This window comes from Castor canadensis, chromosome 11 (genome assembly GCF_047511655.1).
Source record: "Castor canadensis chromosome 11, mCasCan1.hap1v2, whole genome shotgun sequence".
NCBI lineage: Eukaryota > Metazoa > Chordata > Mammalia > Rodentia > Castoridae > Castor > Castor canadensis.
Genome location: NC_133396.1, coordinates 38,926,866 through 38,952,614, shown reverse-complemented (window position 1 = coordinate 38,952,614; position 25,749 = coordinate 38,926,866). Strand labels below are relative to the sequence as shown.

General features: G+C 40.2%; 1 protein-coding gene across 10 annotated transcripts in view; it reads right to left on the bottom strand.

The window, feature by feature from the left end:
• Rffl (ring finger and FYVE like domain containing E3 ubiquitin protein ligase) overlaps nucleotides 1-25,749 on the bottom strand; it is a 68,246-nt gene that overhangs the window by 31,512 nt on the left and 10,985 nt on the right. The window contains exons 1-2 of one of the 10 annotated variants that reach the window (XM_074046346.1): nucleotides 16,946-20,729; nucleotides 6,567-6,783 (exon numbers count right to left, since the gene is read on the bottom strand). The exons of 2 other annotated variants lie outside the window; for them this stretch is intronic. The gene's annotated coding sequence lies outside the window, so the exon portion shown is untranslated. Of the gene's footprint in view, nucleotides 1-6,566; nucleotides 6,784-16,945; nucleotides 20,731-25,749 lie in introns of those variants that run through there. 7 more of the 10 variants (XM_074046344.1, XM_074046354.1, XM_074046352.1 and 4 more) reach the window with 7 other exon arrangements.

Below are 25,749 nucleotides of genomic sequence, written 5' to 3'. Positions count from 1 at the left end.
AGTTGCAACTGGAATTTTTCCAGTAAACTTGCCTGAGGAATCCACCCTGACTTGAGAAGATTTAAAATGCTAACGACAACACAATGAGCATAAAATAGGATAACTGTTGCACTTGTAAGTAAGCAACCTGCAGAGTGAGTCACATTACCAACTACTCTCATGTGCTGGGTGGGGGACTATGTAGCATGTTCTCTCTGATCCTAAGATTATTTCTGAGATATTTCAGAATAAAGAATTCAGAACACCTAAGTCACAGAGGAGACAAGTGTATGGTGGAGCTTTACAACACAAGGCTGAGTTAGAATAAATAGCCCTGCTGAAGTGGTGCATGGGTTGGATGTAAAAAAGAGATATTTCACAAGGCTGGAACTCAGCAGGAGAAAACATTTCCAAGGTCTTTAAATCCTAGTAGACATTTTCTGTTCTCCAAGGGAATCCTTTGGATGTGGGTAATGGATAATGCATATTTCCTAGATGAGAATTTTACTTGAGGGATAAATTTTCAGAAGACAAAACAGGTTTTTTTTGGCAGAGGGGGGGGGAATCCCCAAATAAGTTTTAAAATCAGGTTTGACCTTAAATCCTGGCTCTCTTACTGAATGAGTGTGGTTGAAGAAGTTGCCTCTGAGCTTCAGAGGAACAGGAATAAACTTCCTTATACCTCACAGGCTGGCCACAGAGGAGGTTCTCAGTATAGAGAGGTCATACCTTGACCAGGCTTTTCAATCTTTCATAAAGAGCCCAGAGTAGTGCTAGACACACAGTAAATGGGAGGCATTATAAGGTGTGGGGTTAATGAGGATTAAATGTCTGCCTCTCTCCAAACCAGTTTCCAGAGCCTCCTTACACACAGACATCAATGACTTCAAAGACTCTAGGCCTAGCCATAGTGGCTCCTGTCTCCTCTCCTCCACAAGTCATACATTAATACAAAGGAATGAAGCTTCGAGAGTGAGATAATCTCCTGTGCTGTTACTTTAAGCAGCAAAGGGAAAACTGGAGAAGTCATTTAGATTTGAGATTTCTCAAGTTCCTTCCCTTGTAACCCTAAAAAAAAAAAAAAAAAACTTTAAGACAATATAAAAACACTGAAAAATATCGTGCAAAGTGAGTTAGCCTGCATCTATAGTCTCAATATAACACTATGATAATAAAATATCAGAAATAAAATGTTCATTTTCTGAATGAAGGGACTGAGTCTGAGGCTATGCATCAAGGTCACACAGCTAGGGGGTGACAGAGATTTGAGTCCAAATTCTCTAATTTGGGGTTCTACAGGAAGAGGGGGCTGCTTGCATCATCTATACTGTCTTTAGTCAGCAGTAGTCGTTCAAAGACTTCACTGTGTGGAAGTGTCTTAACATGTCCTAGAGGGAGGAAGTATTTAATACTAGTTCCTATTCCATTCTGAAGACACCAAAAAGGGGTACCTATTCCCAATCCAATCTTTCAGCACTTGAGCATTTTGTGAAAAGTATTATGGTCAGAAAAAGTATTCTTAGGGATCTAAAAAAACAAAAAAAATTTGGGAGAGGGTGGAACTGGGGTTTCAAACTCGAGGTTTAGTACTTACAAAGTAGACACTCTACCACTGGAGCCACACCTCCAGTCCATTTAGCTCTGGTTATTTTGGAGATGGGGTCTTGTGAACTATTTGCCATGACTGGTCTCCAACCACAATCCTCCCAATCTCACCTCCCACGTTGCTAGGATGGCAGGTGTAAGCCACCAGTGCCTGGCCACAGAGTTTTAATTACACGTCTATAGGTCATCTGCATCCCGCTCTCTACAACTTTGGGGTACTAGTGACTTAGAAGCCCAAGCCCTTAATACTGAGGCTGCCTCTCAGCTTCTATCCTTGCCCACCTTTGTTCTAGTTGAGGAGGGGCTGTTGTCATTATTGTTTACTTGCAGTGGTGGGGATTGAACCTGGGGCCTTGCTCATATGCTAGGCAAACAAAAGCACTCTACTATTGAGCAACACCTCCAGCCTAAGGAGGTATTTTCAACTTAATTGTCTCACCTGCAACTAATGTTCTACTTATGTCCTCTTAATAACTGTTTTCATCAGGCAGCTATGAAATCATAATGAAAGTAAATCCTCAATGCTCAGGGCCTTATCCTCCTTGCTTTTAGCTTGAGCCACCCAGTTATTCTTTTCTCCCTCAAATATTCTCAGCCTGGCCCACTGTTCCCATTCCCCTTTTACTTCATTTTCCTCGTGAAGCAGGACCAGCCTGTGCTCTCATAGCACGTCACACACCTTCCTGTGAACTCTAATTCACTCCTTGGAGGACCTGTGTGGTACTACTCCGACAACATCGCCCAAGATCCAGGAGGACCAACAACAGCAAGGGACCTACATCCTGGGGGATGAGCATTCTAGCAGTACTATGTCTAACCCACTGGCTAACAGTCTGCATATTCTTAAGGTGTCTTTCTCCCCTACTGACAGTGTAGAAGATTAAACAAGAAATAAGAAGGAGTCTATTTCACAGCTTTATTCTCAGCCTTAATGTCAGTTAAGCAAAATTGCCATGTATTCATTGAACCATTAGCTAACAGTAACAACAGAGCTTAAAAAAGACAGAAATTCATGCTCAAAAACCCCACAATCAAGATTCCAAGATGATAATTTTAAGTACATGTAACCACAGCAGTATCTTCAAGAGAAGACCTAACAGTAGCATGGCTACCTCAGGTATGTTACTGGAGATAATTCTTAAAATGTCTGCTTAGATTACTGAGAAAACAAGAAAAACATGGGAGCAGATTGCCCCTCTAAAAAGTAACAGAAAAATGTTAAAGTTGACCGAGCTGCAGAAAACTGGGGAGGTAGGGAGCCTGGATGAGGAACAAAGCCATCACTTCTGTCCCTTCCCTACAAGACACACCAGAGGTTTCAATGCCTCCCCATTTCTTTCGTCATGGTGCTAGGACAGAACTGCAAAGAATACAAGCAAACATGAGGACAACAAATGCACCAGTAATATAACAGAGAAAAGAAATGCTAGCAACCTCTACCAAATACACCCAGGTCTGGGTGGGGCCTGTCATTCCTGACTCCCAGCCCAAGCAAAGTGAAAGGAGAAGCAACACAAGGATATAAGCAAGAGGACACCTGAGGGTCCTGCAGCATAAAACATTAAAACAACAATATGAAAAAAGGGACAGGCTTCCCACTAGTAGAGTGAGCTGTCTTCCTGAAGCCAGAGCTGTTGTAAACAACTAAAAAACATCCATAATAATCACAAGTTATAAATGTTCTTGGAAACTCCCTGGCTTCAAGTAGTTGATGACAAATATCTGCAGAGGGATCTCAGCATCTGCCGTGGAGTTCAGGGAAAAGTAATTCTAGCCAATGGAGCTGTGCCAAAATCTCACCCCTGGGGTCTGACCAATGAAATGGCTGCTTCTTAGCATGGTGTTTAGGAGAGTTGACAGATTGAACACTGCAGCAAAGAAACCTATACATTCATTTCAGCCCAAGCATGCTCCCCAAAGGTGAGTCAATCAGGAAAGAGAGCGGTTCAGAGTAAAGTCTTCCAGCTACACCAACAATAAATGACCGTGGTTTAATTACCACAGGATTCTTCTGCCACGCAAACTGACGATGAAGTTCATCAGGAATAAGAAGGCTCTGACTCCCGGGTCCTCTTGTGCATCAAGCAGGAGTCACCAGATAAGCTTTTCTGACCCTTGTGCCTGAAGAAGCTGCTCTCACAAGATACTATCAGAGTCAGCCAGGATTTTCAAAAACAGAAACTAGGAACTAGGGGAGAGGGGAAGAGGGTTTCTGGAACTCATGCTCTGAGAAATGGCAGCATTTCAGGACAAGAATTCTGTCTAGGATCAAAATAATGCAATTTTCCTTTCCAAATCAGGCTCACAAGTTACTGTGGTCAAACTTACTGTAATGAACAGCACTCAAGAACCTGCTGTTGCTTAACACCCCTTTAAGCCTTAATTTCCTCAAAACAATATAACCTGCTACATTTAAATAATTAAAAGGATTAAAATAATGCATCAAGCATTTACCCCTGAGCCTAATACATAATGAGCATTCAGTAAAAGTTGGTTATACATAGTTTAAAGAAAGTATTTTGAAGGTTCTTTAAAGGTTATATTTACCTGCTCTATCCCCTATCTGCTTTGTTTTTTTTCTTTAGATGTGTCAATACCTTTAATTAGGCTCAATCTAGTTCTCTAACCAACCCTCCAGGAACCAAATGATCCCAGGCCTTTCCCACTAACTCTAAACTAGGTATTCATCCAACTATATCTTTTATGTGTATGTGGTGCTGAGGATTAGAGCCCCAGTCCTCACAAACACTTGACTAGTGATCTACCACTGCGCTACACCCCCAGTCTCCATCTTAACTCCTTGAAAAACCTCTCAGATTGTCAGAAGTGGTTTATCCTCCTTGCAGTGCAGGCTGTTAAGTTTCTTCCCAATTCTACCCCATTACTAATGAGTTTCAGTTTGTCATTCCCCTCCCCTGCAGTCCAGACAGTTTAGAATTTCTCCCTTAGTGGTTCAACCCTTCCTCTCTGCCAGATTCAGAGAAGAATGAACTTCTACACCTCTGGCTCCCACCTGGCCTGTGCCTGCACGGCCATGACTGCTTGTGCTGCACTGCGGCCAGATGGGATTCTGTGATAAATGGAGGATGGATTCAGAAGAAGCACCCTCTTCCTCCCACAGATCTTTAGCTTGGTTTGATATTTGACCTCAATCTGAAAATTATGCTGACTTTCTGCAATGTATTTTACTTCTGTGAGGATGTGATATGTTCAATATCTATCCCAAGAAGCAGAAATGAATAGGCATTTTTGTTCGCCTAGTGCCACCAAAGAAGAAAAAAAAACCCAACCTTGTATTCATGATATTCGCCCCTTGCAAAGAACACTTGTGCTTAATCTGGACTTCAGATTTTACTTGTTGCCTCTATCCTACAACAAAGTACAAAATGTCTCCTATTCACTACTCCTTGATAAGAGTTAAGAGATACCAGTACTAATATCAGGAGGGAGTACTATCCTCACTCCTTTTCACCAGCAGTCACTAGACCATCGCAGGTGAGATGGGCCCTTTTTTCCTTACATATTTTCTCACTACCCATGTGTTCCTAGAATTACAAAGCAGGATATGCAGTCTTCTTCGAAATGTGGCTGGAGTATGGAATACAAAACCCAAGACTGCTACCTGCTGCACATTATGGTTTGAGACCAGCAGAACAGACGAAGCAGTTGTAATAATCCACCCAGATCCCAAGGTGACTCCCTGCAGGTGGCTACCCCATAGCCAGCTTGGTCCCCTAATGAAGGTAATAAAGCAGACTGTACAGCAGAAAGCAATGAGAAATGTGAGGGGAGCTCAGAAAACAGGGACTGCTGAGGTTGTTGAGCAGCTAAGTGACCCTAAGCAACTTACTTGTTTAATGGCTGCTCCAGCGACTCTTGCTAAGGGGTGAAACAACTGAGCAGCTAGCAACATTAGGTCCAGCCTCAGTACTCAAGGAAAATTTCAATTCAGAAACTAAAAAACCTTCACAAATGACCCAGAGCAATCTGTAAACTACCATGGTCAGAAAACACTCAAAAGGTGTGCTAGAAATCCTAGAAGCCAACAAAAAAAACCCTGCTATTTAAACAGCTGTGAATTATGAGCTAAAATTTCCTATTACTATTTTTAAAATAGCTAAGCACAGATTGAATCCCATACCTACTGAAAGTAACAGATCACCATCAATTCAGTGCTCTTATTTTATAAGCCATGTGGATGCAATATAGTATAAACTAGGAAAAGCCACCAGGCTCCAGGAAGAATGACCTGGTCCCTAGAAGAAAGGTGTGACTTTGTATAGTGGCAAAAGCAATAAAGCTTTTTAAAGAAATAAAGCTAATTACATTAGCTTCTTTTCAGACCAGAAACAGACTTGGCCTAGAACTTCTTATGTAGCTCAAGCTGGTCTCAAACTCAAACTCTTTTGCTCCAGCCTCTAAATGCTGGGATTATAAGTAGGCACCACCACACCAGCTGGCTAAATCTTGACTTTTTAACCACAGCAAGTTTCAGAACATAGTCACAAAGTTACAATAAAGACAAGTGCATCCTGTTTACACTCATCTTCCTGTTTGAGACTGCCTGATCTATTTACACTGCTGTTCCCTAGGCCATCCAGTTGGGCCTTCAACCAACAGGTAACCTTTCCTTTCTGCCAACAACTGGTTCACTGGACAGTATTGTACCAACCAGCCATTAGTCTCTGAGTCAGGTCATTGATTCACCTAATGAGGACCAGAAGCAATCATGAGTCTCTAATACACTTTTTGGATTTCCCCTGCTTCATATGACATCTGACCTGCAAATGGTGCCAAGGTAAGAAAATAAAGTCTGAAACAAAACTCGGACTATGAGGCCTGGGAAGAAGAGCCATCAAAACTGGAAATGTCTTTATAATTAAACCTTGGCCCCTTTTCAAATGCAGAAGAAACAGATTTCTGCCAGCTGGCCCCCAGAAGGGAGTGACTGAGACGGTTCAAAGGATTCTCATGATACATACCTGCTAGCACCCTGACAGTCTACTGGTTAGAGCTGCAGCCCTCAGCAGCCTCCACACAGACCTAACTTCCGCTGCTCTCAAAGAGCTGATGGTTCCCAGGCCACGTTCAGTGTTAGGAGAAAATGCTGAGTAACAAGTCATTTTGCCTCTTTGGGTCTGTTTCCTCATCTGGATAATAGGAGGGCTGGACCACACTAATCCCTAATGCTTCTTCCAGCTGTAGAAAAAAAATTCAGGGACTCAATAGTTAGTGGAAGCTCCTGTGACTTCCTGCATGATTTCTCTGGTTAAACAAGATGTCATTGATAACCCACATTCCACAGTGTAAGCATTATATACTTTGATCTAGTACCCAAGGAGTTTTTTACCCTTTCCCTTGAAACATGAATCAGAATTTTTCCCAACTGAAAACAATACACTAACAAACCATAAGGACTGTGCTTCCGTGGTCTTTTTACTTAACTCTTATAATCACCACTCAATTCTCATGCTAGTTACATGACTCATGGAGAAAAGAGAAGCACAAGAGGATGGAGAAATCTGACCAGCAGCATGTGGGCACACCCACACAGGGAGTGTTAATGGGGAAAGAATGAGGCAAAATCTGGGAGAGCAGAGAGAGTAGTGAAGACCAACGTGAGTTAGTTCAAGGGAAAACACAGCGAATTTAATAGAAATGAAGGGAAAGGGGATGGGAAAGGAAGACAAGCAGACAGAAAATACAAAACAATGAGAAGAAACTTAAACCTGAAATTCTGTTCATCCATCCATCCATTTATCCGACACATATTGAATATCTATTATGTGTAGAAACCAGAGGAAATGACAAGGTCAATCACATGGATCTGCTCAATGAAATGATGGTCTAGTAAGAGAGACAAAGTCACATCTATAAGCCACTGAAAATATGGCAGAAAGAGTACTATGCTATAAATACAACATAAAAAGAGTCCTCTGCTATGTGACTCAGAGGAGGAGGTCATTACTCCCAGTGATGGGGCAGACTGGAAGCTTTATGGGAAGAATAACCTTCTAGGCCAAAAGTGGGCTGGTGGAGTGGCTCAAGCGATAGAGTGCTTGCCTAAGAAGTGTGAGGCCCTGAGTTCAAACCCCAGTACCACCAAAAAATAATAATAACTAAGCCAAAGTGGAACAGAAACAAAGGCACCCAAGTAGGAATCAAGGACATATAAGTACAGCAAGAAACTGGATTTGATTTAAGACATGGGCACGCAGGAAGGGAAGGATGGCATTAATAATAACTGCTAGTGATCCAGAGAGCCATGGTGAAATTAGATAGCTGGACTGGAGTCAAAGAATTCAGAAATCAACCTTAGAATCTGAATATAAATCATGTGGAAAAGAAAGAGGAGAGGGCGAAGTTAAGCTAGAAGCTAAAGGAAACTAAAACCTTGATCCATAAAATTAAGGTAATAAGAGCAACACAAAATCAACACGTGCAGATATGTAAAGTCCCTCCAAACCAAAAGCAAGTACAGGACAAAATGGCTTGGGTGATGGTATTAATAAATTTAAACAAATGATGTGGTCAACAAGGAAACGGAAAAATCTTGAAAAAAAAAAAAAAAAGACAAAACTGCCTAAAGCAGAAAAATACTAGCTCTAGGTGACACATCATTTTCTCTGCAGGGAACAAGTTTACTTCATGGAGCTAAAATGGGAACAGGACACAGCAGCTAGGGGGTATGTGCTCCTAGAGTCAGAGCGTCTAGATTCAAATCTCAATCCAGCCTCTGACTAGTTTAAACAAAGCCTTAGTTTCCTCACTTGTAAATTAAGGATAATTGTACCTACTTTGCAGGATGAGGACTGGCAGAATTAAATGGCCTGCTGGACACAGAGTACTTAATACAATACGAGGCATACAATAAGCAATCAATGTCAGCTTTTTTGTACCTGTATTCTCCCCAAGCCATCCTATCTTATTAATCTACACTCACCAAGCAAGCTTGTTATTATTAAATTTGATTTCCCAGATCTCTTAATATTAAAGAGCAATAGTCTAGCAAAATCCAGAATCCTGGATTTTAGAGGAATTCCTCACTCTAAAATAATAAATTGACATGCTATTCTGAGCTCAACCACTCAAGTCCAAATACCATCCTATCTCCAAAAGACTGATCATTTCCAGGTACACAACAAAATACATTTTGTGACCTGAGACCAAACCTAGAACACAGCAGCCAAAACTTGTGGATCTTTCTGAAAAACTAGATTGGGTTCCCTCTGAGCAGCCCTAATGAATGACACCCTCAATCCAAGTGTATAGCGTCTTTACTCCCATTTCCTGCAGGAAATGTTCCTCCCTTTTACCCTCATTTCTCCCTACTTTATCCTGCAATACTACAATAAATCCTTGCTAAAACTTTTAAAAAAAAAAAAAAGCCAGTGTGAATACTTTCCCACCCTCCATCTCTCCCATACCCTCTAGTCATGCACTATGGTGAAATACTTCACCTCCCTCTAACCTCCTAGAGGTCAAAGAGCTAATCTTATCCATTTTTGCCTTTTTTTTTTTTTTTTTTTACACAGTACTGGGGCTTGAACTCAGGGCCTACACCTTGAGCCACTCCACCAGCCCTTTTTTATAATGGGTATTTTCAAGATAGGGTCTCACGAACTGTTTGCCCAGGCTGGCTTTGAACCGCGATCCTCCTGCTATCTGCCTCCTGAGTAGCTAGGATTACAGGTATAAGCCACCACCTCCTGGCCATTTTTTTCATTTTTCTTTCCATATCTCCATATACCTTGCATCAAACAGAACCACAATATGTAATTATTCCAAGAGTGAATTTCAAATGCAACTTTCCTTAAGAACACAATCCACTGCAACTGGCCATTTCTGCACCAAGATCCCTTTCAGATTTACTGAACCCCTTTTCTCCTTCTCTTCTCCCACTTCTTTTCTCCTGGGTATTAGAGAAAAGTCAGAAGACTAGATAACTTGGTTCCCGTCAAATTTCTACAATTAGAGGTAGGTTCTGAAAGCTTTGTATTCATCTCTAGTTAATGGCCCCATAGCAACTTTGCAAAGCAGGGTTAAGGAGGATGGGGTTGGAGTCACACAGAACTCATGGTCTTGCTTATGTGTGACTTCAGTCAAAGTGATTAACTTCTATAAGCTTCATTTTCCTACGCTGTACAATAAAGTACCTAAGTGAGGGCATTCTGGCAAATGCTTAATAGAGTAAGTGCCCCAAATGGGAACTGTTACTGTTTTCTACTTTGTCTAAATAATCTTCCAATCTTTACACCTTTCTCTTTCATATTCAGGTAACTACACATTTACTTGATCAAAACAATTCATTCTGGTTCCATCTGCTTTTATTATCAGTAGAAGTAGTATTGGCAGTACTAGAGTTTGAACACAGGGACTTGTGCTTGGTAGGCAGGTGCTCTACCACTTGAGCTACACCTTCAACCCTTTCCTGCCTTAGGTTATTTTTCAGATGGGTCTCACTTCCTCCCCCACCCTCAGGGACAGTCTCAGACCACAATCCTAACATCTCCCACGTAATTGGGTATCAGGCACATACCACCATGCCCAGCATAGTGGTTGAGATGGGCTCTTGTTAACTTTTGGCCCAGGCTGGTCTCAAACCATGATTTTCTTATCTTTACCTCCTGAGTAGCTGGAATTACAGGCAGGAACCAGCTCAGCCAGCTATTTGTTTTAAGAGGCAGTAATGATACAGCCGGAAGAACTAGAATCAGTAATCTACCTGGTACCATATACTGGAAATGTGATCATGCATCAATCAGTTCATCTCTGTGCCTTAGATTTCTCAACTACAAAATGGGCATTTTAATATGTTTCTTATAAAATCACTGAGAATTAAATGGAAAAGTGTGAGAAAATAAATGAAGAGAGAAAGAGTAAATAAGGTGATAAGCCTTTTGAGTAAAACAGACCTGATGTCAAATTCTTGTTCTATCATTTAACTAGCTGTGTGACCTCGGGAAATTAGTTTTCCAGTCCCACTTATTGTTTGTAAAAATGGTGGGGAAAATGTAGACTAGTGGGCTTGTTCATTCATTCCCATCCTACTTTCTGCTTTTCTATCTTAAAAAAAAAAAAAATCCCCAATGTATGTTTAAGCACAAATCAAATATGTATTTCAATACAAATGAATATGTTCTCTCTAAATCATAAGACTAAAAAGTTTTGAAGAGTAATTCATATAAGAATATAGGAAAACTTAGTTCTAGTATTTCCTTTCCATGCTCCAAAGAAAGGTCTTTTGCATCCCTAGAACTCAGAGACTCACTTTGGAGATCACTACTACATTATTCAGCAAACTGCTTAAAGACAATAATGAATAGAATGGGCACAGTACCTAGAACAGTGACAGGCACAGAGTAGGTACTTAGTAAAATCAGCCCACCAGTTTTAAAAAGTTACCTCCACATATGTGCTTTCTGATACAAGGTACCAGAAAGCAACCTCACTGTCATCTTCCTTTTTATTCAGTTCCCAATCTCAGAAAGAAGTATCTTCACTTCCCTATCATACTCATTCACTGACTCCACTCTATAGAGTGATTCCCAGGTCATCTTGGATCTGATGGATAAAAGCCTGACTTTCTCCTAAATTCTCAATCTTCATGACTTTCTGCAGTCCCACACACAGATGACCCACCCATGTTTTTCCTTGACTATCTCTTACTGGCTCCTTCTTCCCCACTGGCTTCCACTTAAAGTGTGGCAGCTGACTCTTCTTTGACTTCAAGTACCATCTTTTTCCCTGGCTCCTCCTTTTCTCCCTAAATATTCCCTAGGGTTCTGTACTCCCCCACTCTACCTTTTCTTCTTTTCTGAGCTTTATTTGTTTTACTTTTTAAATATATCCTACAACTTACCTGTCCTAACTATGTCCACTGACACACCCTGTTCATCTACCCATCACATTACCAGCTTTCAAGAAGGAGAGCAACCATTTCCTTACTGGTCCCTTCTTTGCCACTCTCTAGAGTAGCTACGGTAATTTTATATTTAAAAAATTAAATCTTAGACTGGTGGCATGGTTCGAGTTGTAGAGCATCTGCCTAGCAAGCACAATACCCCAGTACTGCCAAAAAAAAAAAGAAGAGAAGAAAAACCTCTGCTTGTTAAATTCCTGTTTCAAAGCTTTCAATGATTTCCCATTATGCTTTTGTAAAAAGTCCAGGTTCCCTGTATAACTCACAAGGGCCTCATGTGATGGGTGTGCCTGGCTCCCGTTTACCTCATGACACTTTGCTCCTCACTCACCTCACTCAAGCCTTCCATCATCTCCTTTCAATTCCTTAAAATAATAAGTAATTTATTGTCCCAAGGCTTGCACATCTGTGGTTCCTTTCCTGGCTGGAAAATTCTCTCCTGCTCTGTTCAGGAGGGCTTCTTATCAGTTCACTTGACCTGTAACAGTTGTCTGGCTCACTGTATTTGTTGAAAGAATAGATCCCATGGTATTTGGTCAGGTAATTCCCAAATTTAAGTATCTGGCATCAATCTCCCCCTTCAGTTTCATTATTTCATTTCTAAATGCCTACTCCATATCCAAACTTCAAATGTAGCATACTAAGTACACTCAAAACCAAACCCTCCAACTTCTTCCAAATCAGTTCTCCCAATCTTTTAAAATTATGAGCAATATAACATACACATTTCACTTCTGAATAATGAATTTCTCATTCATTTGCTCCACCTGTCCAAAATTCTAATAACCCTTTGAAACTAAATTCAAATATCCCTTCATTCACACATGCACTCAATCAAGCACTTATTCACTCAACAAATACTGAATACCTTTCTTGAGGCAAGCACTATGTTATTTACAAGAAGGCAAAGCAGATATTCCTGCCTATTACCCATCAAATAATCACACAAATATTTAATTACATACTAAAATGCTTATGAAGGAAAAGTGCAAGAAACTATGAAAAAAAAAAAACAAGTGAGGTATCAAGAAAAACAGCTCCAATGATATGCTGATTGAATGAGATGTAACTTACACTTGGCAGTCTGGAGGGAAGAGCATGTCAGGCGGAGGTTCAACCAAGTCCTCAATGAGGAGACCTGCAGGCCTGTCTTAAGGTGCCTACCATCCTGCCTTATGTATTATATTTATCTGGACCTGTCCCCTACCCCCCTAATCATTTTGTTACCTGAGAGAAGGACATAGCGTCTCTTATGAACCAATAACCCAGGAGACGCTGAGTCACTTGTCTGGTACCTAAGAGTCTAAGCTTGTAAAAAGCTCCCAGATGACTATGTTACATAGCCAGATTTATAAATCATATGCCCAACTATCCATGCAATAAGCATATATTGATTAGTCTCTCATGAAAAATCTCTAAGGTCAGTTCATAAATTGTTTCCAAAATTGGCAGCAACAATTCTGATCATGCAGCAAGTCCTAAAGAGGGTTACTGAGATCTTTTCCCCTTCAAGAGATGAAGTCCATGCCTCAGCCTGTTGAATCTGGGCTACATTTGTGACTTTGACCAAAGAATGGGGCAAAAATTATGATATCTGTCTCCAAGGCCGAGGTCTGGAACCCTGCAGCTTCCATTATGGTCCTGCCACTAAGTGAAAGGAGCCTGCTCTACATTAATAGACAATGGGAGACCAAGAAAGAGACAGAGTCCATGGAGGAGAAACAAGATGTCCTAGTCAACAGCTAGAACCGAGGCCCCAAAGGTGAAGGGAGCCATCTTGGATCTTCCAGCCCAATCAACATCATACGGAGAAAAGCAATCCAAAGGATCATAAGCAATAACATGACTGTCGTCTTATGCCACCAAAAGTTTTTTGGGTAACATAAGTTACACAGTAATAGATAAATGCAATAGTTAAAAATTCAAAACTCTCTTTAGCAATCATTCAAATTTTCCTAACTTTGATGATCAAAAAACTATTCTTCATAGTCTTCAAAATTAACCCTTCAGTTTAAGCCCATTTCCCCTTAAGTCTTTGAAGTTCATGAAAAACAATCAAAATCCCCCTTCAACTACTCTTGTAGTTGAAGATAGTAATCAAGGTATCCCTTAGCTTTTCCTTCTCTAAGCTAAAAAAAATTGTTTTTAAACTTATACTGTTAGAACCTATTTTTCAACCTTTTAATCATCTTTGAGTATCCTCAAATATGAGGGAACCAAAATTGAATGTCATTTATGTCTAACAAATTTCCTAGCCCTGATGGCTCATCTTTCTATAATGTAATTTCACAAAGTCCCAAATATGGTAGCATCCCAAAAGTAATGAAGTATTCTATAGACTTAATCACTTACTATGAGACTTTTTCTGCCTTTAACACTCAGTTCACTCCACTTCATGTTGACTCCCTTCATTCATCAACCTGGTTGGACACCAAGTCCAACCAGTACAACAAGTATTTTTAACAAATTCCAGATATTTGAAGTACAATAGAAAAGCCTGATGGGGGTAAGGGTGTCGCTAAGAAGCAGAGCACTTGCCTAGCAGGCCGAACAATCCCCAGCATGAGAGAGTCAGTCAGTGAAAACAATCTGAGAGCTTGGAGTGGGGACACCATAAATTGAAATCAAGGTCTCTAAGCATAACCAGGGCCTTTTCATAAGTCGGGCAGCCAGAGCTCTGGAGTACCTCCTCCCTCTACCTTGATCATAAAGTGGCCTTGTAAAAGGGAAGCTGTTTAGCACTTGCCTTTTGGGCAAAGCTACCATTTATGTAGAACCCAGATAGGTATATTTAACTACAAAGAGACCAAATAATTGCTTAATGCAGAATAAGAACATGTTTTCTTTCTGAGTCTTACCTGAATGTTTCTATATCACAATGAGCTTTATAACCACTGGTAAAATAGGGATAATAAAGTCTATCTAACACAGGGGTTTATATACAGAAATTATATATATTATACACAGAATATTCAGAAATTATATACAGAAATAATTTTGTATATAAACTTCAGGTAATATAGTGAGACAAGATTTCAGCAAGTCCTTTAAATTTTCAAACTAAGAACAGTTAACTGATGGTTTCAGGCAACACAGAATAGGCAGTAATGGGCTCAAGTTCACCAGATAAACCAAAAACATTCATCTAACAAGACAGTATACAGATTTTCTAATATTTCAAAGATTAATTAAAGACATTGAGAATAATGCTTTGACCTGGGGACCCACTTCAATCACTGTCTCTGATTACCCAATCTCTAGACCAAGGACCAAATTCAGTGAAGGAACTTAACAGTCTTATAGAAGAGAGATACAGAACTGTGAAATCTAAACAAAGACGAATAACTATACTTGGGGAGGTCAGAGAAGGTTTCATATGTGAACAATCTCATGGAAAAGGGTAGACTATTGGGAAAAGGTGTAGAGTCTTAAAGGGACATGGTATATCCAGGAAATGGAAAAATGAGGTCAGTGAGGATGAAGAGCAGAGAAATAGCTGAGGTAAAGACAAATAAGCTGGGTAATAGTAACTGGCAGGACAGGGTCAAATCTGAAGGGTTTACAAATCAAGCTAAGTAGTAAACTGGGAACCAGTGGCACCCTCAAAGCCCGAGCATGAAAAGATCAGATTTGGTCTTTAGGAAGATAACTTGAGCAACAATATGGAGAAGACAAGTGCAAAGAAAGAAACCCCTTCAATAAGGGTTTGAGCCAGGAGTTACAAACATCAAATTTCTGGAGACAAAGTAAGTAAAATGTGAAGTCATTGGTGTGTAAAATCTTGGGGAATGGTAGTTTCTGTAATCTTGAAAAGGGGCTGGCGGAGTGGCTCAAGTGGTAAGATTATCTGCCTTGCAAGTGTAAAGCCTGAGTTCAAACACTGGTGCCAACCACACAAAAAATAATTAAAAAATCTTTATATAATCTTGAAGAGTGTAGATCCTGTCTAAAAGTACCCACAAGCAAAATTTTAAGCTATTGGGATATTTAAACAAAATGTCCAGTTTTTTGATCTCAGGTAAATTAAAGCAATGACAGTGGAGGATGAAGAAAAATAACATGTCAAACAGTAAGTACTCTAATATAATCAAAAGCAAACATGGGTTTAGCATATTTAGAAGATGTGAACATAAGAGTGAAACAGGAAAACTTAGCGGATATAATTAAGAGTTAAATACACGCATATAGCAGATAAGACAGTAAATTAGATAATGAGTTACATACAGATGCCTTTTGAGCAGCCTGGTAGGTTTGTCAGGTTAGATAGTTTGTCAAAGTTTGTCTGGTTGGCAATATGGATCTGAAGTTTGGAAGAGATTGCTGGGCTACTAAAACATAATGAGGGTAGTTGAACTTATGATCCTTGGAGGGAAGGAAGGAGGGCAAAGACTTGGAACATCTCAACATGTATGGGATAGTCAAAAGAGAATGCGAAAAAAGAAAGACACTCTGGAGACTCAGGAGAGGAGGAATGAAGAGAACTTCTAGGAGGCAAACTGGTTCAGCAGTATTAAGTGCTAAGAAGTTTAAGATGGAAACTGAGGGACATTGGGTGTCATAAGTAGGAATTTACTGGTGATTTGCAAGAAAGCATGAGTAGACTGTAGAGGTAGAAGCCAAAATGACAAAAGGTCATGCAAGGATCAGAGCTGAGAAAGTTGAGCATCAGCTCTTCTTTACTCTACCCTTACTGAAAACCTACTATGTGCCACATGTCATGGACATGATTCTAATCCCCATCTATGGTTGGAGACTCGGCCAATCTTGGTAAGTAAGCAGCAGCTTTTCGAGAGTGGGTTCTAGGATGGAGTCAGCTGTGCAGACATTTCAGAAAAAGCTCACCTGTGCAGTCTGAAGTGAAAGAACACAGCCCATCAAAGGCAATTAATTGAAAGGTGATGCATGGGGGTTGGGGATGCCTAGAGATAGGAGAGTCTAACTCTTTAGCTAAAGAGTTAAGAAGTTTAGAAGTGGAAAGCAAGGAGATGAGCAGGAACCTGAACAGAATCAGGAACAAGTGGAGCTTCTTCACAATCCCTGGGAAAGGAAGATGGGCAAACTCACAGATAAGACTGTACCTTACTATTTGGTACTCAGTTACTAGGAAGGTAAGCAAGCATGATCAACTCTTTTACCAACTGCTTCTTTCAAGACACAGAAGAAACAAGAGCAAAAGATGGATAAAGCAGTATAGCTAACATTTTTGACTTCTCTAAAGTATATACAATAAATAATCAATGGTCTAATTAGATCTAAAGCCACATCCAGATCCCAAAAGAAACAAAACACTTCTCTTCAAGGACCCCTTCAGAGCTGAAGAGCTGACTTTAAGAAACAAATTGATGAGCTTTAGCTCACTTCTGAAGTCTAAGGATTTTCTCAGTTTCTACCCCAGGCAGAGTCTAACTTAAGGAAACCAAGAAAATAGTCTGGGGTTACCTGTTTTTGACTGCTTCAAAACATTGCCATGGCAGACAGCAAGCTGCCTCCAGTTGCTGCAGCCGAGGTTGCTGGAGCATGTTCAGATGAGATCATCTCAGGAACCAACAGCAGCAGCTTTCAGGCAGTGAATGGTGCCGCCTGGGGACGTATCTTTGGTAAGCAAGATTGCAACAGCACGGCGTTTACCCAGGACAGTGCTGACTCACACTAGCAAAACTGTTTCCCAAACAACTCAGCCTGAGCCAACCACAATCAACTGCAGCCTAGAGGAGAAAAGACACCCCACTGATTGTTTTAAATCATGGGCTGATTACTGGGAGCAGATAAACCTCATTCCCCTACTGCAGGTAACTCAGCTGCCTCTGCAGCCCTACTGGGAAAGCTCCCGTGGCCAGTTTCTGAAATTTCATCTGAGCACAGCCTGGGGCTGCAGATTGCTGCAGGTAGCAGGCTCATAGCTCTGAAGATTTGTCCCAGGAGGGAGATTCAAAAGTCACTTTGCATTTACAAATTGAAACACCTGGGTGGGTGGACACACTCAGGTAACTGGCCCAGTCAATGCAAGCTGGTTGAATCCTAAGGGTGAATTTTTGTCACTAACCAAGCTCACTTTTCTCCCCCACCCAGCCTCCTCTGACCTCTCTATTTCCTTAGATGACTCGACTTCTCTCTGTAAGACCAAAGTAATGCAGAATGTTTTAAAAAATCAGCTGTCACATTCTCTATGCTAAAGCTAAGTCATCCACCATGGTACTTAAGGGGAATGCATAAGGAATATGAGTCTGTCTAAACACTTACCTTGAAAAGAAAAATCCCTAAATGTGTATCAATTCTCATTTATTAGCCTGCTTAGTAAAAAATCAATTTGAGAATGACTGCCTCATCAAGAGTTATTCGTTATTATTGATTTTGCCCTGATAAGCAAAGAATTGGAATTGGTGTTACAAAAGAAAACAAAAAATCAAGTCCTTGCTGTGTTTTAATTTGACATGAGATAAACTGAAGTTCATGTTAGATCCTTCTGTTCTCTGTTCAAGACATGGGAGGGTTCCTCTCCATCAGCTATTTCTTAGTAGGGGCAGTCAAAGCTGACACACCTAGCCTCCTCCATCTTTCAAGGTAGATCTCACATGGCATGAACTCTGGATTAGCTGCTAACCCAGCTTGTCACTCAATAAATGTCAGGTTAATTAAAATGTACATGCAGACAGAATTTGAGTTAAACAAAACTATGCTACTTTAATTCTATTCCTTTCTATAGGGCTAGTTTAAAAAAAAAAAAGCCTTTATCCAACTCACACAATTCTCCTTGACTACATTATTCCAGTAGGAAAGCCACTGAGAGCTTTTATAAGGTATAAAATCTTCCCAGTTTTTCTCCCCTTCAGAGTTTCCTATTCAGAAAATGGCTGTGTTTAAAGAAAGTTTCCCCAAAGTGTGTTAATTAGTCCTTTTCAAATGGTAAAAGCATCTTTATAGCAACTGACAATCATTATCTCATGGACCATACTTTATAAGTTATTTCTGTAGTTGATAAGTCACAAACATTCTTAACATAAAACAACTTTCAAAGTTCAAGTACAGAATCTCCTTTGGGAAAAAAACACAGTATTGTTAGAATAGCTTCTGGCTTATTCTACATTACTAAGTTTTAAATAAGGGAGACAAACTCCAGATGGTACAGGGCCCAGGAATTATATGTGAATTATATAAAGAACAACTCCAGGACCAGAGACACCTGAACTCCTTAACTCTGTTTAAGACAGGTGAGGCGAGCTATTTAAGCTTATCATTTCCCTCTCTGGGACTGTGATAATTTTAACCAGTTTCTCCAAAATACAGCTGTGCTTCATCCTAGTTCCTTCTTCATGACTGAGGATTACACATTTAGAACTTATAAGAGATGTAAATTTGAACTAACAGCTTCAAGCACTTGAGGTTTTATGCCGTTAAAAGAAAATTATGGAATATGAGGCTGTGTGAGAAATAAGGAAAACTGACTTTGTGATTATTTCAATACATTATTCTAAAACAAGTAATTTACCATCCAAAACTATTTACAAGTTTGGTTTTTATGGATGGTTGCAACAGATAATGTGTATACATATATATAAATAAAATTTGCCCACACCCATTTTACCTGGACTAAAATATGTAATGCCATTTACAGGCCACACATGATGTCTTTTTCTGCATTAGATCTTAGAATTCTAAACAAGCAGGTGTTAAGATAGAAATTATTCATTTCTCAAGATTCTGTAGACTTCCAATCCATAGAAATTAACCAAGACATAGAAAAAGAGCTGGAAGGGAAGGGCATTGGGAGTGAGGCTCAAGGAGCCATTTTCAGTTTTATCAGTATTTGAATTTTAAACCACCATATATTCAAACATATTAGGTCATTTAAAACTCAGTTAAAAGTTAAAAACAAACAAACAAACAAAAACTTGGCAGTACTCAGGGTCTTAGCTGGCAATCTACTACTTGAGCCATGTCCCCAGCCCAAAGTTTTAGATTTTTTATTGTTTATAAACACCCTAATCTCTTTCCCCTTCACATACTTCACACACTCTCAATATCTCCTGTTTATCTACTTCCCATCCCCAGCATCCTAAATGATACTGACCATTTCCTTTTTTTAACAAAATTAATCTTTCTTATGTCCACATCCTTTTTCTGACTTAGAAAGCGAATCGATAAACCCAAGTTTCCGGGAATCAGTGGCTGTCTCATCATGCTGGTGACTAAGGACACTGCCAAACTCTAACCTGTGCTGTTCAGGGCTCTTGTAACCCTTGAAACAGCAAAAACAAAACGTGTCTACTCCTTAGGAAAATAATGTAAGTGCTAACCAAACAGCTCTCATCTAATCACAGAAACTGAGCACGAAAAATGAAGCAAACTTCAGGATACTCAAGAATCAACTCTAGGGCTACTTAAGAATCAACAAGGTGCTCATTGAAAACGATTCTTTCCCATCCCAGCCCCTCAGCTGCTCTGAATTAACAGGAAGAGGGAGGAAGACCCCAGAATCTGAATTTTAAGTGAGCATCTCCCACTCCCAGGTCTAAACCGATACAGACCACACAGACCAGCCTTGGATTGTGTTCTGAGAGACTGGTCGCAGCTATGTTCCCTAAATACTATTCAGACTAAAATGAAAGTGGTTTTTCAAAGTAGTCACACTGAGCAAATCCTGGACATCATTATGTCCTTTCACCCACAAGAACTGCAAAAACTATCACTGAACTGTAATTTATTTTGTTGGGTGTTTTTTTTGTTTTTTGTTTTTTCAAAAAAAGACTTTTAGCTATCACCCACAATCCTCTTACACTGAGACATTTTCACACCTGGGATGGTACAAGGCGCTTAATGGAATTTTTATGGCTGTGAAAATTAAGTTCACTTGACTCAACAGAATAGTCAAATGAAACAAAGAAGAAAACCTCCCGCAAAGGGACAGGTTGAAAGTTGAGGCTTTTGACTTCCTGATGAGGCAGTTTTGCCCAGAAATCCAAACCACAGGACGCTATATAGCGCATATGTTTCGAGAGTGCCCAAATATCAACTTTATCACCACAGTATCAGCCAGTGCAACTCGCTGTAACATTGGGAGCACAAACCTGCTGTATAAAATGGCCTCTCCTGGGAGACAAATGCTGTCGCCATGGTGGAGATCATTTCATCTTGGGGCCAGAGGACCAGGCAGTCCTTTTAATCTTTAACAAGCCACTTTCATACTCAGATATAGGAACTGGCACTGCTGAGGCACTTTACTGCAATATCCCCCACCCCACTCCACCCCACCCCCAGCAGTGAGAGGCCACTCGGACCCAGTCTGTCACTTCTGGTACAGTTACCAGAATCTGTTCCATAATGTCATTGTGCTCACTGTATTATCCACTGCAGTCCAATACTTCATAGTTCAGGGAAGGTATTCAATATCAGGAGTCTAGCAGCAGCCTACGTCAGGCACAATGAAATACGCTAAGTTCCTTTATGTCAGGAATGAAAAAGCAAGCATGCAGAAACAGGAAGAATTCAAAGCTGTCAGGATCCAGTCTGAGAACCTGATGACAAGACTAGAAGTAAGTCAGCAACAGGCTCAAATTGCTATCCTGAGCAGCTCATTTCAGAAACATGGCAATGGAAATCTTGAAGCATTTGACAGGTGCCATTTTTCTTCACAAGGTTATTTCTTAGTTTGCTTCCTGAGGTACTGATACAGAAAATGGGAAAGGAAAGGTCTCTCATCAAACTGCACTACCTAAATGACTCTAATGGTCTATTACTCCCAGTAACCTTCCTGTCAGACCAAAGACCCTAGCTCAACTTTGAAGATCTCTGGGTTCGTAACTCTTCTCTACAACATGTTTGGATTCTTCCCCTCCCCAAATGCACATACACATATTTGCACACACTCTCCCTTCCCACACACACCCTGCCTCTAGTAAGCCAAAGTTAACTTTCATCCCGTTTTCCACTAAAAACATCATAGGACTGAGTTACCTTTGTTCACATCCCCAAGTCTAGGAGGCCTTTGTCAACCTGAGTTTCATTTGAAGGGTGACTTCTAGCCAAGTAGATACAATTACCTGTTCGCCTATAGTTAATAATCAAACTGGCTCTGGAAATAAAAGAATACAGCTGCACAGCTTGAATGTCCCATCAAGGTAATCAAAGTAATGGAAGAGGGAGAGAAGACAAAAGGAGAGATTTCAAAATAAAGACCTAACTGTACATTTCAGTAGCACTTAAGAAAACACTCCATCTGAGTAAGCAGCTGATGAGTAGACAAGTACCCAAAGGACCGTGCATTCTCTAAAGACCATTGTGCTCAAAGTTCTTGATTCCCCAAGGTTCTGCAAGTGATCACATCATAAAATCAGACTTGCTTTATTTATAATAAGGTGGATAAACACATCCTAACACCCAGGATTCTACTGATTTACTAAGGAAGAAAGTTACAACACATGTACAAGAAATAAAACATTTTCTTTAGTTCTTTCAAAGGTAGGGGCAGGGAGGGCTGGGCAGAGGTTGATCAATGGGTACTCAGTTATGGTTAGGAGTAAGACGTTCTGATGTGCTAGTGCACAGTGGGGTGATAACACAGAATGTTAATGCACTGTGTACTTCAAAAGCGATAAGAAAGGAGTTTGAATGATTTTACCACAAATAAATGATGAGTATTTGAGGATACAGATATGTTGATCCTGATTTAAATATTACACAATGTATACATGTGCTGAAATTCACATATGCTCCCATAAATATGTATTTATTAAAAAATTTTAAACTCAAATTTTTTAAAAAGAACCTCTTTCATTCTTTTTACAATAGAACAAACAAGGTTTAGAAGAAGGAGCCTAAAGCTCTGTCCCAGGCTTTTATATATATGCGTATGTGTGTATGTGACCAGCTGGTGGGGAATATATATTTTATACGTTGTATATACATACCCACATACATATAAGTTAAAAAGTCTAGAACTAATAGTAGTTAATTCTCATAGAGAAAGAGTGTTGGCCCCTATTTTCAAGGAACCTCAGCAGGGGCTAAAAAGCAAGTCAACAGACCCCAGCCACATTGCATAGAGGCAGAATCACACACAACTCAAAATCTACCTTTGTCAGTCAAATCTGTTTATACCAAGTAATCTGATAAACTTTTAGATATGCTGGGGGTATAACTCTGTGGCAGACCACTTGCCTAGCATGCACAGGTCCTAGGTTCAATTCCCAACAACAGGAAAACAAATCAACCAAAAAACCCCACAATGAAACAGACATACCACCTTATTAGAACATCTATAATATAAAATGGGGACCAAACTAAATGCTGACAAGGATGCAGAGAAACGATCTCATATGTTGCTGGCAGGACCAAAACTACTCTTTACAAATGTAAAAATATTTAACCAGGTATGGCGGTGCATGCCTATGATCCCAGTACTAAGGAGGCTGAGGAAGGAGGATTGTGAGTTCGAAGCCAGCCTGGGCAATACAGAGAGACCCTGCCTGAAGAAAAAAAAAAAAAGAAAGAAAGAAGTATGAACATACACTTAAGACCCATCTTGGGCATTTAACCCAGAGAAATTAAAACATGTCCACACACACACACACAGCTATATGTAAAGGCTCACAATGGCTTTACTTGTAATAGCCCCAAAGTGGTAGCAAACAACATGCTGTTGAACAAGTGAATGGCTAAACAGTGAATAGCGGTACATCCATGCCGTCAAATACCACTCTGCAAGAAGAAAGAACAGATTGTTGTTACACACAACTTGAAAGACAAAATTAAAGAGCTAGAGATCACTGGTTGCCAAGAATTAGGGATGGTGGGGAAAGGAGATTCGTGTGACCATCAAGGGGTAGCACCAGGAAGATCTGTGTGGTGGTAGAATAATTCTGGATCTTAGTTGCTGTTGTGCTTAAATTAATTTACACAGGATAAAATGGCACAGAACCACAAACACATACACACACAACTGTGTCAACTTCCTGGTTTTGATACTGCCCTATTATGGTTAAATGACATGTAACCATTAGAGGAAACTGGGTAAAGGGTATGTGAGAACTCTGTACTATTATAGGTTTCTGCGAATCTAGAATTATTGCAAAGTAAGCAATATTTTTAAACTCTCCAACAACTATGGAGAACTAAGAAAGGTTAAAAGTTTATAGATCCAACTTTCTGAAATCCATTCAGACATTACTTGTGCTCTACCTCTCTTGGCATTTTTATCTTATCTCCTCCAAATCTGGGAGCAATGGAGCAAGAAGACAGCAGCAGTAACCCAGGCAGAATGAACTCTCACTGGGATTTCTGCTCAGCAGGAGTCAAACCACCCAGCTTGCTATCAGAAACATCTGAAAACCAGAGCAATTAGACAAGTAAATTGTGAAAGATGTGGTTAGTAGGTAAGGTACCTGACATGGCATGGACTTCTTACGTGTAAATATTTATACTTCTTAAGTGTAAATAGTTTAAGTAACAAAAGTTTCATGGCAGTTTCCAAAATGTGACAGCCTCACTAGGTAGTTGCTGCCTCGCAGGTCCTTACACATGGTAGGCAGGGGTTAGTGGAAAAAATAGAAACAGTGCTTCCTCTGTGCTTCTCAGCCCAGGCAAGCAAGTTTTACTTTCTATACTGCCTGATCAGGGATTCTTACTGAAAATGGACTGTCATTTATCCCACTAACATCACTTACATCACAAGAGCCTCTGGGGCACTAACATCCAGGTATCTTAGAGCCAGGGGCCAGTGGCTCACATCTGTAATCCTAGCTACTCAGGAGGCAAAGATCAGGACTAAGGTTTGTTGGGCAAACAGTTTGTGAGACCCTATGTCGATAAAACCCTTCACAAAACAAAAGGGGCTGGTAGAGTGGCTCAAAGTTTAGGCCCTGAGTTCAAAGTCCAGTACCGCCAAAAAAAAAAAAAGAAAAAAGCCAGGTATCTTATGCAGGAATCAGTTTGTTGGGAAGGCAGTTGACAAAAGACACACACAGAAAACAACAAAAGAACTAAAAATCAAAACCCACCGATGAATTTTTCTCTAAACCAAAGCTATAGATAGCTATTTATGCTTTTTATTTACTTATTTATTTTTAGGCCAAACATGCTTTTAAGAGTGGCTAGCTTATATATCAAATACATTTAAAATTTTAGAATTAAGAATAAACTATAAAACAGTTCTTTAGTACTAACAGAACTAAACTAGTAAAACAAGGAAGAAGTATTGCTAATATCATTTTTAAATCCCATTCTGCACAAGGAGGAAATGTGTAAAACGATGGTTTGAAGCCTTCATTATATGAAATGGGACCTATTTTCAAAGACTCACTGAAAAGTAATCACACTAGATAAGCTGAAGAGTAGGAGGCAGCTGTGGCTAGTGCCTGACCCTTAGATCTTTACCCTTAGACTTAAGAGTTTCAATGCTGTGTGGCCTTCAGCCTGCTTGTTAAATTCTCTGTGCAGTTTTTGCACCTGTGGAAAACAAATAATAGTACCTAGCACCTCACAGGACTGTTGGGAGAATCAGATAGACTGGTGTAGTAAATTCCCTGGCACAGGGAAAGCAAAGTGTTAGTCCTTTTGTTTGTTTGGTTGGTTTTTGGTGGTGCTGGGAAATGCCTGTGCTAGGGAAGCCCTCTGCCTCTGAGCTAGTACCCCGCACAATGTGCTGCTACTTTTTATACAAGTAAAACATAGCACGAAGAGAAAAGAAGTATCACATAGCTAGGTTTTGATCAGTCTTGCAAGATTCTTTCTTATTTTTGGTCAAGAATAAGCCTTCTCCTGACTCCTTCAGAAGAATGCATACAATTTCAGGGGGGAAAAAATATATCCTTTTACACAATGGAATGAGTAAAATAAATCCTGCAGAACATACGCAACACTTCCAAGCTCCTGTGGACACCATATGATTTCAACAGGAAAGGGGACTGTTTGTAAAAATGGTTTTATTACATCTGCCACCAAATGAAATGTTCAAAGTGAAAATTCAAGACTTCACATGGCAGGCAGAGGGACCCAGAAACATCTGAACCCTCACTCACGTGCCCGCCCCTCTTTCCTAATCAAGATTATAATACCCAAAGCCCTGTGCAGGCTGGCACACAGCTGACAAGCTACCCTATGGCTAGTCATTAACAGGGAAGAAAGGCCCAAGAGGTCAAGGACTGTCCATAAGCCACTCCTTAGCTGAAGGAGGTCTGCTCTAGAGATGCTTAAAGAAAGCACACTTCACTTGAATAACGTGGACACAGGCAGTATCTTTCTCCTCTTTC